The following is a 14910-nucleotide window of genomic DNA, read 5'->3' as shown; positions in this document are numbered from 1 at the left end:
ACTTAGTCATTTTCCGATCAGAGCGCTTTATTAGTCTGCGGAACAAGGTTACGGTAGGCCATGGGGAAAAGAGAAAAGCTGCCAGTAATGTGGTGCCGCATTACCATTGACATCTGCCGCAGTCTTCGGAGATTATCTTTCTATGGTGATAATTTGTGAGCCAGGTGTCACCAACAATTACACCCACCTCATCCTGTCTCAACAGGCCTGTGTATCAAGCAATAGCTCCACCCTTCCCTCATTCCTCCTCTTTTCATCCCCCATCCGGCTTTTGTCATCTCACCTTCAGAAACTCAATCAAGATGCCCCTCTTTAGGGAGTTTATTAACACTTAGCATGTGAAAAACAGGTGATTGGCATCTCTGCATGACTAACTACTAAAATTAAGCTTTAATGATGAGAATCTTCTGAATCTCTTCTTGTTAATTACTTTTGAGATCAATGGAAGTCTTGGAGTGTTTCATTTATTAGTATAAGGAGCACGAGATGTCACACAGGAATGTAACCATACGGGCAGAACTCACCTGTACTTTATTATTTTCATTATGTAAAAAGATTTAATAGTTCCCAAAAAATAAAATGTCATTCCAAATCGTCCCCCCCGTGCTACACAGAAGGTGGAATTTTGAAGAATAGTAACTAGAAGAAACGTCTCGGTTACGGATGTAACCCTCTTTCCCTGAGTAGGGAACGGAGACGTTACGTCGAATGACGACGAATGGGGTTCGCTTAGAAGCCTATCATCTTCGAACAGTAATAAAACGAGCCAATGGCAAGCAAATGCCATGGGTCTGCTGAATTTGCATAGCATAACTCCGCCCCACCTTGTGGGTATAAAGGAAGTGAGCTGGCAACATGCAGATATGTTTCTTCGCTGAAGGAGCCAAGGCTGAACTCGGCTGTTCCAGCGGTACAGCGGAAGTGGCAGGAAGACGTAACGTCTCCGTTCCCTACTCAGGGAACGAGGGTTACATCCGTAACCGAGACGTTCCCTTTCGTTGTCACTTCGAGTTACGTCGAATGACGACGAATGGGGATACCAGTCCAATCACGCCACCTCGGCTGTCTTCCAGTGCCCTGCGTAAGTCTGAGCTCCCTGTCGTGCTAGCACGGACGAAGGACTCCTACTTAACACAGGAATACCAAGGTACACTGGGAGCATATCTCAGTGGAATATGCAATCAGTGCCCGCCCGAAGGGGGGACTTAAGAATAACATATGACCCGGAGGGGGGTGCATACGGAAACACTGGGGTGTCCAGCCCGTAGGGTGGAGTATTTCAACCCCAGGGGTGGCAGACTGGCTTGCCAAGGGAAAGACACATGCTCGAGAGAGGCTTACAGTGGAAAAACACACGTGGGGGTCGCCCAGAGGGGGAACCATGCACATGGTGGCACCTAGCCAACGCGAAAGCTGCCGGAGGCATAACTCTGGCGTTGACGTCAACAGCGCTGGAGGAACTCAGGGCTTATCAGGCTCACCTGAGGAATATCGCACGTATCCAGTCCGTGGAGTGGAATGGCGAGCAAGCGAAGACACCTGAGCGGGTCCTAGCACCGGCTGGTTGAAGCGAGTACACAGGAGGACACTGGCTCCACTCGGAGATTATAGAATCTGGCGAATGTGTTGGGTGTCGCCCAGCCTGCAGCTCTGCAGATGTCTGTTAGCGAGGCGCCATGCGCTAGAGCCCAAGAGGAGGCCACACTCCGGGTGGAGTGGGCCGTCACACCAAGGGGGCACGGTCGACCTTGCTGCTGGTAAGCCAAAGCAATGGCGTCCACTATCCAGTGAGACAACCTTTGCTTGGAGAGAGCCTTTCCCTTCAGCTTCCCACCATAACAGACAAAGAGCTGGTCTGAGGTCCTGAAACACTGCGTTCTGTCTACGTAAGCACGGAGGGCGCGTACTGGACAGAGCAATGCCAAGGCTGGGTCTGCCTCCTCCAGGGGCAGCGCTTGCAGGTTCACCACCTGGTCCCGGAAGGGAGTGGTGGGAACCTTGGGCACATATCCAGGCCGGGGTCTCAGGATCACGTGAGAAAAGGCCGGCCCGAATTCCAGGCACGCTTCGTCTACAGAAAATGCGTGCAGGTCCCCTACCCTCTTGACGGAGGCCAAAGCAACCAGGAGCGCTGTCTTATTTGACAGGAACCTAAGCTCCACTGATTGCAAAGGCTCAAAGGGAGCACTCTGCAGGGCATTTAGTACCACTGAGAGGTCCCAAGAGGGAACGAGAGGAGGGCGAGGAGGCTGTAGTCTCCTCGCTCCTCTCAGGAACCTGATGACCAGGTCGTGCTTTCCCACGGACTTACCATCAACTGCATCGTGATGTGCGGCGATAGCGGCAACATATACTTTCAGGGTGGAGGGAGACAGCCTTCGCTCCAACCCAGCAGGAAGGAAAGCACGACACTGATCGGGCATGATCTGGGGTCTTCTGAGTGAGAAGAGCACCAAAGACGAAGAGGTTCCACTTCAACGCGTAGGCATGTCTTGTCTTAGTGGACGACGCTCTAGCGGAAGTGATGGTAGCCACCACCGCTGGTGGTAGGGTACTCAACCTGCCTCGTCCCGTCCAGGAGCCACACGTGGAGGTTCCAAAGATCGGGACGAGGGTGCCAAGGGGTGCCCCGTCCCTGAGAAAGGAGGTCCTTCCTCAGAGGAATTGGCCAGGGAGGTGCTGTCGCGAGGAGTACAAGTTCGGAGAACTAGGTTCGGGTGGGCCAGTGCGGCGCAACCAATATGACCTGCTCCTCGTCCTCCCTGATCTTGCACAGGTCTGTGCAAGAAGGCTCACTGGGGGAAACGCATACTTGCGGAGGCCCTGGGGCCAGCTGTGCGCCAGAGCGTCCGTGCCGAGCGTGTTTTCTTCCCTCGGTCAGGGAGTAAAACTGGGCGCAGTGGGACGAGTCGTGGGAGGCAAACAGGTCTACCTGTGCGTCCCCGAACTGATCCCAATCAGCTGGACCGCCTGGGGATGGAGTCTCCATTCTCTCGGAAGAGGCTGAAGCCGTGAGAGCTCGTCGGCTGCACAGTTCAGGTCTCCCGGAATATAATGGCTCGAAGCGACCTCAGATGCTTCTGACTCCATATGAGGAGGTGGCGGGCGAGTTGCGACATACGGCGGGAGCGTAGACCACCTTGTCGGTTGATGTACGCTACTGTCGCGGTATTGTCTGATGGGACTAGTACGTGCTGGTTCTTGAGCAGCGACCGGAAGCGGTGCAGAGCGAGACATACTGCCAGCAACTCGAGGCAATTGACATGCCATAGGCGGTGGGGACCTGTCCAGGAGCCCACGGCAGCATGTCCATTGCACATGGCGGCCCAGCCCGTGGAGGAGGCATCCGTTGAGACAACAACATGCCTGGAAACTCGTTCTAAGGGCACTCCGGCCCGAGAAAGCTGAGATTCGTCCACGGGGAGAAGGTCTGATGGCAGGTCGGAGTAACTGGTACTCGGAACGTGCCCTGACGCCATGCCCACCTCGGGACTCGATCGCAAAGCCAGTGCTGAAGCGGTCTCATATGAAGCAATCCGAGCGGCGTTGCCGCGGCTGCAGATGCCATATGCCCCAGGAGCCTCTGAAAAAGTTTCAGTGGAACCGCACTCTTGCCCTCAAATTGTCTCAGGCAAGTCGGCAGTGACTGCGCGCGCTCGCTCGTAAGCTGCGCGCACATGGCGACCGAGTCGAATTTCCTACCGAGAAAAGAGATCCTCTGCACGGGGCAAAGTTTGCTCTTCTCCCAGTTGACCCGAAGGCCCAGACGGGCTAGGTGCCGGAGCACTAGGTCCCTGTGTCCGCAACCCTGGTCCGAGAGTGAGCTAGGATTAGCCAGTCATCGGGATAATTCAGGATGCGAACCCCGTGCTGCCGTAGCGGCACAAGGGCTGCCTCGACGACCTTCGTGAAGACGCGAGGAGACAGGGCCAACCCGAATGGGAGAACAGCGTACTGGAATGCCTGCCCCTCGAAAGCAACACGCAAGAACGGTCTGTGTCGAGAAAAAATGGAGACATGAAGTAGGCGTCCTTCAGGTCGATCGCTGCAAACCAATCCTGTGGCTGCACACATTCGAAAATGCGCTAGGCCATGAGCCTCTTGAACGGAAGCCTGTGAAGGGAACGGTTCAAGACGCGCAGATCCAGGATTGGCCGTAACCCACTGGATTTCCTGGGGACAATGAAGTAGGGGCTGTAGAAGCCGGACCTCATTGCGGCTGGAGGGACAGTCTCGATCGCACCCTTCGCCAGCAGGGTGGCGACCTCCGCTTTCATGACAGGGGCATAGCCACCGACCATAGTGAAGCGGACTCCCCGGAAGCGGGGAGGAGACCGTGCGAACTGAATCGCATAGCCGAGCCTGATGGTTCGCGCAAGCCAGCGGGACAGGGGGGAAGCTCTAACCAGGCTCCCACGGACTGTGCCAGCGGGGTCATGCGAACGACAGACGTCCCCCCGGGGGTGCAGCGAAGCGGAATGACCGGCCCAGACGTGGGTGGCATAGCGGCCCGGTGTGGGGGCACGGTCATTAACCGCGTCCTGCCAGAGGAGGCCAGGGAAGGACCAGCGTTCCACAGGGGCGTGCTCTGGCAGGGGTCTGGCGACAGAGGGGGACGAGAGTGGCGAGGCCCGTGAGCGTGCGCACTGTCATCCGAGAACTCTGTGACAGAGGAGGGCGAGAGTGGCGGGACCCGAGGGTGGCGCGCACTGTCGTCCGAGAACTCTGTGTGCTCAGAGATGGGAGAGACAGTTCTTTGGAAAAAGAGGTTTTCCCCCGGCCCTCCACCGGGGGAAGGAGTGGCCCTGCAACCACCTCCTAGAAAGAACTGCAACCCATCTCTGAGCTGCCCGTAACGGGAGCACCGCATTGCTGCGGGGCTGGTACGGGCTGGGGCGCCTTCCTGCGACTACCTCCACGGCACGGCCTGGGTGAAGGGTGCTGCTAGGGCGGCAGGGAGTGTCGCAGGAGGGCGCCCTCGGCGGCGAGCGGAATGAGGCAGCTGAGCCGGCGGCTGAGCAGCTGGCCGCGGGATCAGAGCCTCAGTCCGCTCTGGGCAGCCGAGAACTCTGGGCAGAGTCCTCGACTGCGCCGCCGAGGAGGCCAGTCTGGGATATGGGGAGTTGAGGAAGCGGCTTCGCTCAGCCTCGCCCATATCAACCAGACTAAGCCAGTTTTTGTCTCTGGACCACATATGTGGACATCACCTGACCCAGGGAGCGTGTGGTCACCTTCGTCGCCCGTAGAGCGAGGTCGGTGGCGGCACGCAGCTCTTGCAAGAGCCCCGGACCAGCCCTACCCTCGTGCATTAGCAATGAGCACCCCTGGCCTGGTAGACCTGAAGGATGGGCATAGCATGCAGTGAGGTGGCAGCCAGCCCCGCAGCTCTATAGATCTCTGCCACCGGAGTAGACAAAAACCTACATGCTTTGGGGTGGGTGGGTGCTTAGGGCCGCCACGCCAGTGGAGGCGCTGTGGGGACACAGTTGTGTTGCCACAGAACACTCCATAGGGGGAACCCCAGTGTACCCACTGGCCGCGACCTCATCGAGGGCAGAGAAGGCGGAAGAGGCCGCTGAGTAATCTCATGACCTCTTCATGCACGTCCAGGAAGAAAGGAATTGGGGGCGGGCCGACGTGTGCCGGTGCGTCCCCAAAAACCGATCATCAGCTTTAAGCACTTGGGACATGGCGGAGGGTTCCACACAAGCCCAAATGCTCGCGACTGCCCGGGGAAGCATGGCAGAGTTCTGGTTCAGACTCGGGCAATGCTGGCACACCCGGAGGAGGCAGCACAGCCGAGTCTTCTCCAGCGTACTCACGCCCACCTTGTGATGCGGCGATAGACAAGATTTCATCTGCCGGGGCATCGAATGAAATGCTGGACCAGCCCGCGACCTCTGGCCGGGACTGGTCAGCGATCTCATCCGGATACCACACGGGTTGCAATGTGAAGAGGAGTGTGTGGACCGAGGATAGATCGTCGGGTTGGTTCCACACAGCAGCCTCTGATCACCCTGGCCACCAGCCGAAGTATTCCCTCTTGCGGAGAGAATAGATCGGGGTGTGGATGAGGGGACTCTCTCTCGAGGAGGTCATCGAGTCTCGATCGTTACATTGCGATGGTCATGTCCCCGCAATGAGAACATGACGCATCCACGAACGCTGTCTGTGCGTTTGCCCAAACACATCAGACAGCGTCCGTGCCCATCAGCTGATTTAATCTGTGTATCGCACCCAGAAACACACGGGCGAACCGTCTTTAAAAAGACGCGCCGCGTGCAGCTCTTTTAGAGAGATAAAACTCAAACAGCAGTGTTGAAGCGCCCAGGGAGAGACACACGACTGGCAGACCACTGCGCAGATCGGCAGGCAATATGAAGCTCGCTGGAATTCGCCGTCACACCAACACTTCTGAAGAGTAGCTCGTCTCGAAGAGTGAAGAGAGATGATCTCAGAATGGCTTGTGGAGTGAAGAATGCTCTTGGCTCCGAAAGCGAAAACATATCTGCATGTTGCCAGCTCACTTCCTTTATACCCACAAGGTGGGGCGGAGTTATGCTATGCAAATTCAGCAGACCCATGGCATTTGCTTGCCATTGGCTCGTTTTATTACTGTTCGAAGATGATAGGCTTCTAAGCGAACCCCATTCGTCGTCATTCGACGTAACTCGAAGTGACAACGAAAGGGAAAGTAAATTATGTTATCGTACTGTCATAGATACACTATTATAATTTTTGTTAATATTTTGAATTCGATTTTATTTGAGTTTTTTCTTCTTTCACTTTCATTTGAGTAATTGTATCATTCTTTTTTTTTAATATGTAAAAAAAAAAAAAAAAAAAAATATTTCTAACTTAAAAAAAAAAAACGAATATGAGAAGTTGATTTAAGTTTTTATTTGATTTTATTTCGTTTAGGTTAACGCTACTTTGTTCGAAGTAATATAAATGTGTTTTTTAATGGTTTTAGTTTTAGTTAATGATAATAACCCTGTTTCAACTAAGTAACTGCAGTAATAAACCACTAATGATATATCACACGCCTGACTCTCAATGCTTATTATTCTGAAAATGCAATAAAATAATAATAAAAAACAAACGATAAATAAATGAATAACTTCCAAAATGATCCATTTGCAAATTTTGCTCTATTCATCACTCAAAGCGATTATATTACCTCAAAAGTCTTGGAATATAACATGTAAATCGTATTGTACACATTTTATAATGCTTTTGATGGAAAGTGATACGTTTTTTCCAATTTAAATGAGTTTTTCTCCTTACCAGCTATGACCATGGTGAGGTATGCCATTTTGTTTGATCAGTATTTAGCCATACACTCTTATGTAAAATATAGTACAAATCAACGTTGTGTTTGTTCCAATGGTTTTGAATTGTGGTTTGTAAAGTGGTTTACCATTAAGCAACAGCATTTCGAACATTTTCCTATAAAACCAGGCAGAAGGAAACCATATAAACTGTGACCATTTCGGACGAACGGAAATGGCCTCTTTATGGTATGGGTATTAAGCAACTTTCTTCGCTAAAACAAAGTATGTACCCCTCAAACCTCAGATGGCGTAAAGGATGATGTTGGCACAAAATGAGGTTATAAGCAGTATAAGAAAGTGAGGTGGGGCACACTTATACCCCTTTACTGTTTCTTACCTGTTTCACTTCCTCTATTCCATCTGGCCACACTTCCTTCATATAGCTTTCAAGTTGTAGTAATATTAGAACTACATTTTCACACTTTTTTTAAAAGGCACATATATGTACATTTTGCCGCTAGAGGTCACTTGTTCAAAACAATAACAGAGGCGTATCTTGATGCTGCCGTGAATGAGCGTGGAATCATGGGAGTTGTCATCTTCGCCTCCAGAGCCAGTGGAAAGCAATCCGACTGGACTCAAATGTTACTCGGTGTTACTCGTTTGCTCGGTAGCTGGAATGATGCACTTGTTGCACACTCTGGTAATATAGATCGATATCAGAATATCATATTAATAAAAGCTGGATGACTTGTGTTGCTTGCTAAATGATTCGTTTTCTGTTGATAAATGCATCCAAAAAGTTGCTCACCTGTCTAATAAAACACATAATATATTAAAGATATGTGACGGATATGGCATCATAAACAGGTGACACAATGACACGGGCCGTTACACTGGTTAAAATGGCTGATTTCTCTGGATTTAAACATTGTTGGAAACATTTGGGATAATGTAAGTACACAAGTCATTCTATTGACTAAGTATGTCAATTTATTCTACTAACCGTAACACCTAACTTAACACTCTACTAATACTCTAATGAGAGTTAGTTGGCATGTAGTTATATTAATGAGAGTTAGTTGACATGCAGTTGCATTAATGAGAGTTAGTTGACATGTAGTTGCATTAATGAGAGTTAGTTGACATGTAGTTGCATTAATGATAGTTAGTTGACATGTAGTTGCATTAATGAGAGTAAGTTGACATGTAGTTTCATTAATGAGAGTTAGTTGACATGTAGTTGCATTAATGATAGTTAGTTGACATGTAGTTACATTAATGATAGTTAGTTGACATGTAGTTGTATTAATGATAGTTAGTTGACATGTAGTTGTATTAATGATAGTTAGTTGACATGTAGTTGCATTAATGATAGTTAGTTGACATGTAGTTACATTAATGAGAGTTAGTTGACATGTACAGTAGTTGCATTAATGAGAGTTAGTTGAGATAGTTACATTAATGAGAGTTAGTTGACATGTAGTTTGCATGTAGTTACATTAATGAGAGTTAGTTGACATGCAGTTGCATTAATGAGAGTTAGTTGACATGTACAGTAGTTGCATTAATGAGAGTTAGTTGAGATAGTTACATTAATGATAGTTAGTTGACATGCAGTTGACATGTAGTTACATTAATGAGAGTTAGTTGACATGCAGTTGCATTAATGAGAGTTAGTTGACATGTACAGTAGTTGCATTAATGAGAGTTAGTTGGTATGTAGTTGCATTAATGAGAGTTAGTTGACATGTACAGTAGTTGCATTAATGAGAGTTAGTTGGTATGTAGTTGCATTAATGAGAGTTAGTTGACATGTACAGTATTGCATTAATGAGAGTTAGTTGACATGTAGTTAAATTAATGCGAGTTAGTTGACATGTAGTTAAATTAATGATAGTTAGTTGACATGTAGTTGCATTGATGAGAGTTAGTTGACATGTAGTTACATTAATGATAGTTAGTTGATATGTAGTTGCATTAATGATAGTTAGTTGACATGTAGTTGCATTAATGAGAGTTAGTTGACATGTAGTTACATTAATGATAGTTAGTTGACATGTAGTTGCATTAATGAGAGTTAGTTGACATGTAGTTGCATTAATGATAGTTAGTTGACATGTAGTTGCATTAATGAGAGTTAGTTGACATGTAGTTGCATTAATGATAGTTAGTTGACATGTAGTTGCATTAATGAGAGTTAGTTGACATGTAGTTACATTAATGATAGTTAGTTGACATGTAGTTGCATTAATGAGAGTTAGTTGACATGTAGTTGCATTAATGAGAGTAAGTTGACATGTAGTTGCATTAATGATAGTTAGTTGACATGTAGTTGCATTAATGATAGTTAGTTGACATGTAGTTACATTAATGATAGTTAGTTGACATGTAGTTACATTAATGATAGTTAGTTGAAATGTAGTTACATTAATGAGAGTTAGTTGACATGTAGTTGACATGTAGTTACATTAATGAGAGTTAGTTGACATGCAGTTGCATTAATGAGAGTTAGTTGACATGTACAGTAGTTGCATTAATGAGAGTTAGTTGGTATGTAGTTGCATTAATGAGAGTTAGTTGACATGTAGTTAAATTAATGAGAGTTAGTTGACATGTACAGTAGTTGCATTAATGATAGTTAGTTGACATGTAGTTGCATTAATGATAGTTAATTGACATGTAGTTACATTAATGAGAGTTAGTTGACATGTAGTTACATTAATGATAGTTAGTTGACATGTAGTTACATTAATGATAGTTAGTTGACATGTAGTTACATTAATGATAGTTAGTTGACATGTAGTTACATTAATGATAGTTAGTTGACATGTAGTTACATTAATGATAGTTGACATGTAGTTGCATTAATGATAGTTAGTTGACATGTAGTTACATTAATGATAGTTAGTTGACATGTAGTTACATTAATGATAGTTAGTTGACATGTAGTTGCATTAATGATAGTTAGTTGACATGTAGTTACATTAATGATAGTTAGTTGACATGTAGTTACATTAATGATAGTTAGTTGACATGTACAGTAGTTGCATTAATGAGAGTTAGTTGAGATAGTTACATTAATGAGAGTTAGTTGACATGTAGTTGCATTAATGTTATTTCTAGTTAGTAAACTGTCCAAAGTGGACTATCGAAATAAAGTGTTACCAAAAGGTTTTTACAAATATTAATATATTTTTTATTAGCATATTTTTTTACCTGAACCTCCAGAAAATTACACCATTTAGACATTTCTCAAGACCCCCCAACATTTCAAAATTACTTTTCATTTAGAATCAAAAGCATGTTCAGAAGAGGTGAATACAAGTCATTTTTCTCATTTATTGCATTTTTAATTCATGTGTGCATAACAAATTTACTAGGCATGCTTCACATGAAGCAATGCTCTTGTGCTCCATGGCATGTAAATGAAACAATTTTGTGGACCATTTAAAATTCAGTTCGTATCTATAGGCAGCTAATGCCTCTTTTGTTTTCTTTCATCACTAGACACTTGGGTTTCGCTAAACGCTATCACTAGCAAACAACGGAGCAGGATTAGCAAGCATCCGCTCTGTCCATGCTCCTAGGTGACTAGCACACTCCTGGTGGCATCAGAAAGATCCATAATGCCGAGCAGCTGCTAGGGACATCTGGACACAGGTGAGGATGATGCTCGCCCCGGACCGCAGGGCTGACGGCTTCCAGTATATCACTGCATTATGGAGGTCAAAAGATCATCTCCACTAGCAACAAAGGGCTGAGGATTAGTTTTGTAACATAGGAGGCCCTTTTCGTCTATGGTGAATGCAAATGATGCAAACAAAAGCGATTGGGAGGTGATGGTCTGTCAGATTAGGGTGTCTGGACGCACACTTTGGATGCTGCCAATGAATCGCTGCACTTTTCTGTAGAGCAGATGGTATTGTGACGTTTCACAGTTACTATTAAACTACATAATAGGTTCTTTAAGGCACTCTTAAGCTGCATACCCCCCTTTTTGGAATAGATTGGAGTAGCTCAGACTACCTTTTTTTTTTTTAAAGTGACTTTTGACCCAAAGGTATGATCCTTTAGGACCAAAAGAGGGCAGCATAGTTCTGTTTGATACATACAGAACTATGCTGATTGAAGACTGGTCACCCATATTTAAAAGAATGAGCAAAAACCATTTGACAATCTTTGAAAATTTTGAAGATTTAATTAAAATAATAATAATAAAATAATATATTCAATAAATTGTCAAGATTTTTTAATTTGATTACAAGAATGAGATTTCTAACACGAAACGTATTCACAATAGTCAAGGAAACGGATACTTTATTTTCATACACACATGTTTATGGATGACAGATCTCCCAGCTGTCTTTAATCTTATTTATTTTTTATGTCTGTTATGTCACCCCCCCCTGTGGGAGTTAGAATTGACGCTAATGTTATTACAAAAGAATGTATATTTGTTTTCATAGTTGCAGTCATGTTTAATAAGTATTTATGTGAATATTCCTGAGCTGACTGTAAATATGATGAAAGAAAATAGTCACAATGACTTTTTAATTCATTGAAAAAGGGCTGTGTGTTTGCAGATTAGACATCCTTGTTTACTTGTTAGATGGCTAAAATATATCGTGCTTTGTAATGAAAATATATAGGTGAAAATTGAAATGCATTTGATTAAACAACAGGCAGTAAAAAATCATGACTATTTATATTCCGTTGTGTTATTGGTCTTTTATGTATTTTCAAACGTAACGTTTCATGATCCACGTTGCATCAGTCTATTGTCAGTCTGCTGAACTGAGTATTGTAATGTATTAGTCTGATAATTAAAAACCTATAGCATATATACCAAGGGTCTATTTGTATACTGCAATTTCTCATGCAATACGTTATGTTAAAGTTGTGTTGTCATTTAAAAGTGATTGATACATCACATTATACCACAACACAATAAACTTTGAGCAGAGTTAGAGTAGATGATATAGTACACACTAATGATACAACAAAAAAAGATCGATTTAAAATATCAATTGTTTCTCCTAGACATCAATGAAGTCAAATGCTTCTCAGACTTTTCTCCTGGAAAAAAAAACAAAAACCTTAACAACAGTGTCTTAAACTGTCTCTCATTTGTGTCATTTGTACCTGGACGTCGAGAAGTTATCTGATTAACATTAAATATGTGTCTTTCTACAGATTTCCATTGAAAAACACACTTCGGATATCACAGTTTGCGAAAAGTAAACATAACGGTCTAGGACATGTTGAACGCACTTTCACAGGCCCTATTTTGTATCAAATTAAATATGCATTCAACTTTGACTGAAGCTAATAGCTAGCTACTAACAAATTCTGAAATCAAAGGTCAGAGACCTTAATATGAACTCAAACATTTCTCAATAAATTCAGCCAAAAATAAATGACCAGAGATATGATATCTCTTTTCATAGCTCTATATTCTTATTGTACTCCATCTGTCTCATTAGTGTCTATTTCTAGTATTTTATTCATTTTTTTTTATTAGCAATTTCAATCACTGTAATGATTGCCCTGTATAACTGGATGTCGACATGTTACCTGATCGACATTAAATATGTATTTTTACAGTATTCCATGGACAAAACACTTCAGATATGAGATAAAATCTGCTAAGGGGTGATAATGTTAATAATATTTTTTTTCACTATTATTTACAACAGGATATGCATTTTCATTGTTTGAAATAAAAGATTTTGGTTAAAAGAGACAGTATAAAAACAGCTTTGTATATCAAAACCACTCAAAATGAACTTGATTTTCAAAAGTTAACGAACTTGTGACAGCTGAGTGTGACATTTTTGACAAGCCAAACTTGTCAGTCTCTGAGTAACATGTCATTTATTTAAGCCACGAAATAACCTAATTCCGTAAAATAAGTATGATGAAGACAAAAAGCACATCCCCAGCATGTTATAATTACCCAAAATCAAACATAGTTCGGCCCTTACGCACGTTATCACGTCTGTCAAAAACTGTCTGTCGGTTGTAATATTAGAACTAAAAACATCGACACACTCATAGGCATCAATCACTTCACTGAATACTTGCCGGCTAAGAAATAAATAATTATTACCTTACGATCCATCTGTTTGCAAATCCACATCATTTCTATATCACAAAAATTATGTCTGTCAAAAATAACGTGCACAATACACGGTAGTATTTACAAGAAGTAGAGGTCCAGTGAGTCACGCTTTTCCTGGAAAACCCACACCACCATATGTTTTGACTACGCCATTGCTTTCCGAGAACAGGGAGAAAATAGCGGCTTGAGCGGTTTAACATGTTGTCTGTCAGAGTCCATAATGTACGCAATACATAACGCGCATGAGTATAAATTTGTTCTTCACTCACTGAAATCGAATCGGAACTGAATGAAAGACTCCGCCGGTTTGACGGTCATTTTTTAATGCACGAACTACACATTCTGATTTTGACATTCCTGATTTGAATATTTTCAATAAATGTATCATAATAAATGATGATAACACGTGATAGCAGACCTACGGCATATTGAACGCACGCTCACGCTCACACAGGCCCATTTTGGCAAAATGGAGTCAACTTTGACCGAAGCAAATAGCTATTAGCTAGACGTCTGACCAGTGTGCTGTTGTTTTCCATGTTCTCACACTTAACTCAGGCATGCCTCCATGTTGCCAGCGGGACAGCGCACTGATTCGGCACGCGGCAGATGTGGCACAGTGGCGTCTGCCGCTTCTGACTGCAGCTCCCTGTGTGATGTGACTGAAGAGATGAAAGGCGAGGTTGTTGCTGTGGCGGTAATTACCGCGGATACAAACGGGAACAAAAAGCTGCTTTGTTTGCCATTCTGTCACCCAATCAGTGGGGTGCGCAAGTCTTTCTGATATCATATGTCTGTCAGATCCATCTGAAACTTTTCTTTACCCTCAGTCTTAATAAACAAACGGTAAGTAATAAGTGTGATGTTACATAGGTGTTCAATTGGCACTCGGTGACTAATATTCAACTTCACGAGCGTGAAACGAGAATGTTTCTTCTGCCAACTCCTACTTGAGTTGTTTGTTGTTGTTTAATGAAAGTAAGCAATTAAATGGTGAGAGCAACAAGTCAACGAACACCTTATTAGTTAGTTGGGGCCAACATCGTCTAGTCAAGTATGCTCAATAAATAAATCAAATCCCCTCATTTTTTTTCCCTGTTCTTATTTGATTCCTCTGAAGTCTGGATGGAAGTGGCCTACACTCGACTTAATGAGAGTGAGAGGTGTCATGTAACATTGAATGATTGATTGACAGTGAGGCAGGATGAACTCATGAGCTTCTGTCTTTTAAATAGCTGCCTTATTTAGGATGATCATTAGCTGGTGTCAGTTTTGAGATGTTCAGAACCTGATGCAATCAGGAGCAACTACTAATTGCAAGCTGTCGTAAGTGGAAGCTTGCTAAAACGTCTGTTCAAGTAGTTTGGAAGTCAGTGTAATGAACTGGATTTTTTTTTATTGGGCTTCTCTTTTACTCTATAATGACTATAATGAGTTTTTTGGTATCACTTCACAATAGTTTCAATTGGTTAACAATACTTTTACAGCATTTGTTAATCTACATTAACATTA

The 14910-nt window shown here is 44.2% G+C and overlaps 1 long non-coding RNA gene across 1 annotated transcript in view; it reads left to right on the top strand.

The window, feature by feature from the left end:
• Positions 1–12014, top strand: part of LOC306985035 — a 37422-nt gene extending 25408 nt beyond the window's left edge. Inside the window, exon 3 of the long non-coding RNA XR_013794730.1 lies at positions 10785–12014. This is a non-coding gene — a long non-coding RNA (uncharacterized lncRNA). The remainder of the gene's footprint in view (positions 1–10784) is intronic.
• The last annotated feature ends 2896 nt before the right edge of the window (positions 12015–14910 follow it).

This window comes from Phoxinus phoxinus (assembly GCF_949152265.1).
Source record: "Phoxinus phoxinus genome assembly, chromosome: 17".
Taxonomy (NCBI): Eukaryota; Metazoa; Chordata; class Actinopteri; order Cypriniformes; family Leuciscidae; genus Phoxinus; species Phoxinus phoxinus.
Note: the sequence above shows the minus strand (reverse complement) of the source record. Positions and strands in the feature narration are given on the sequence as shown.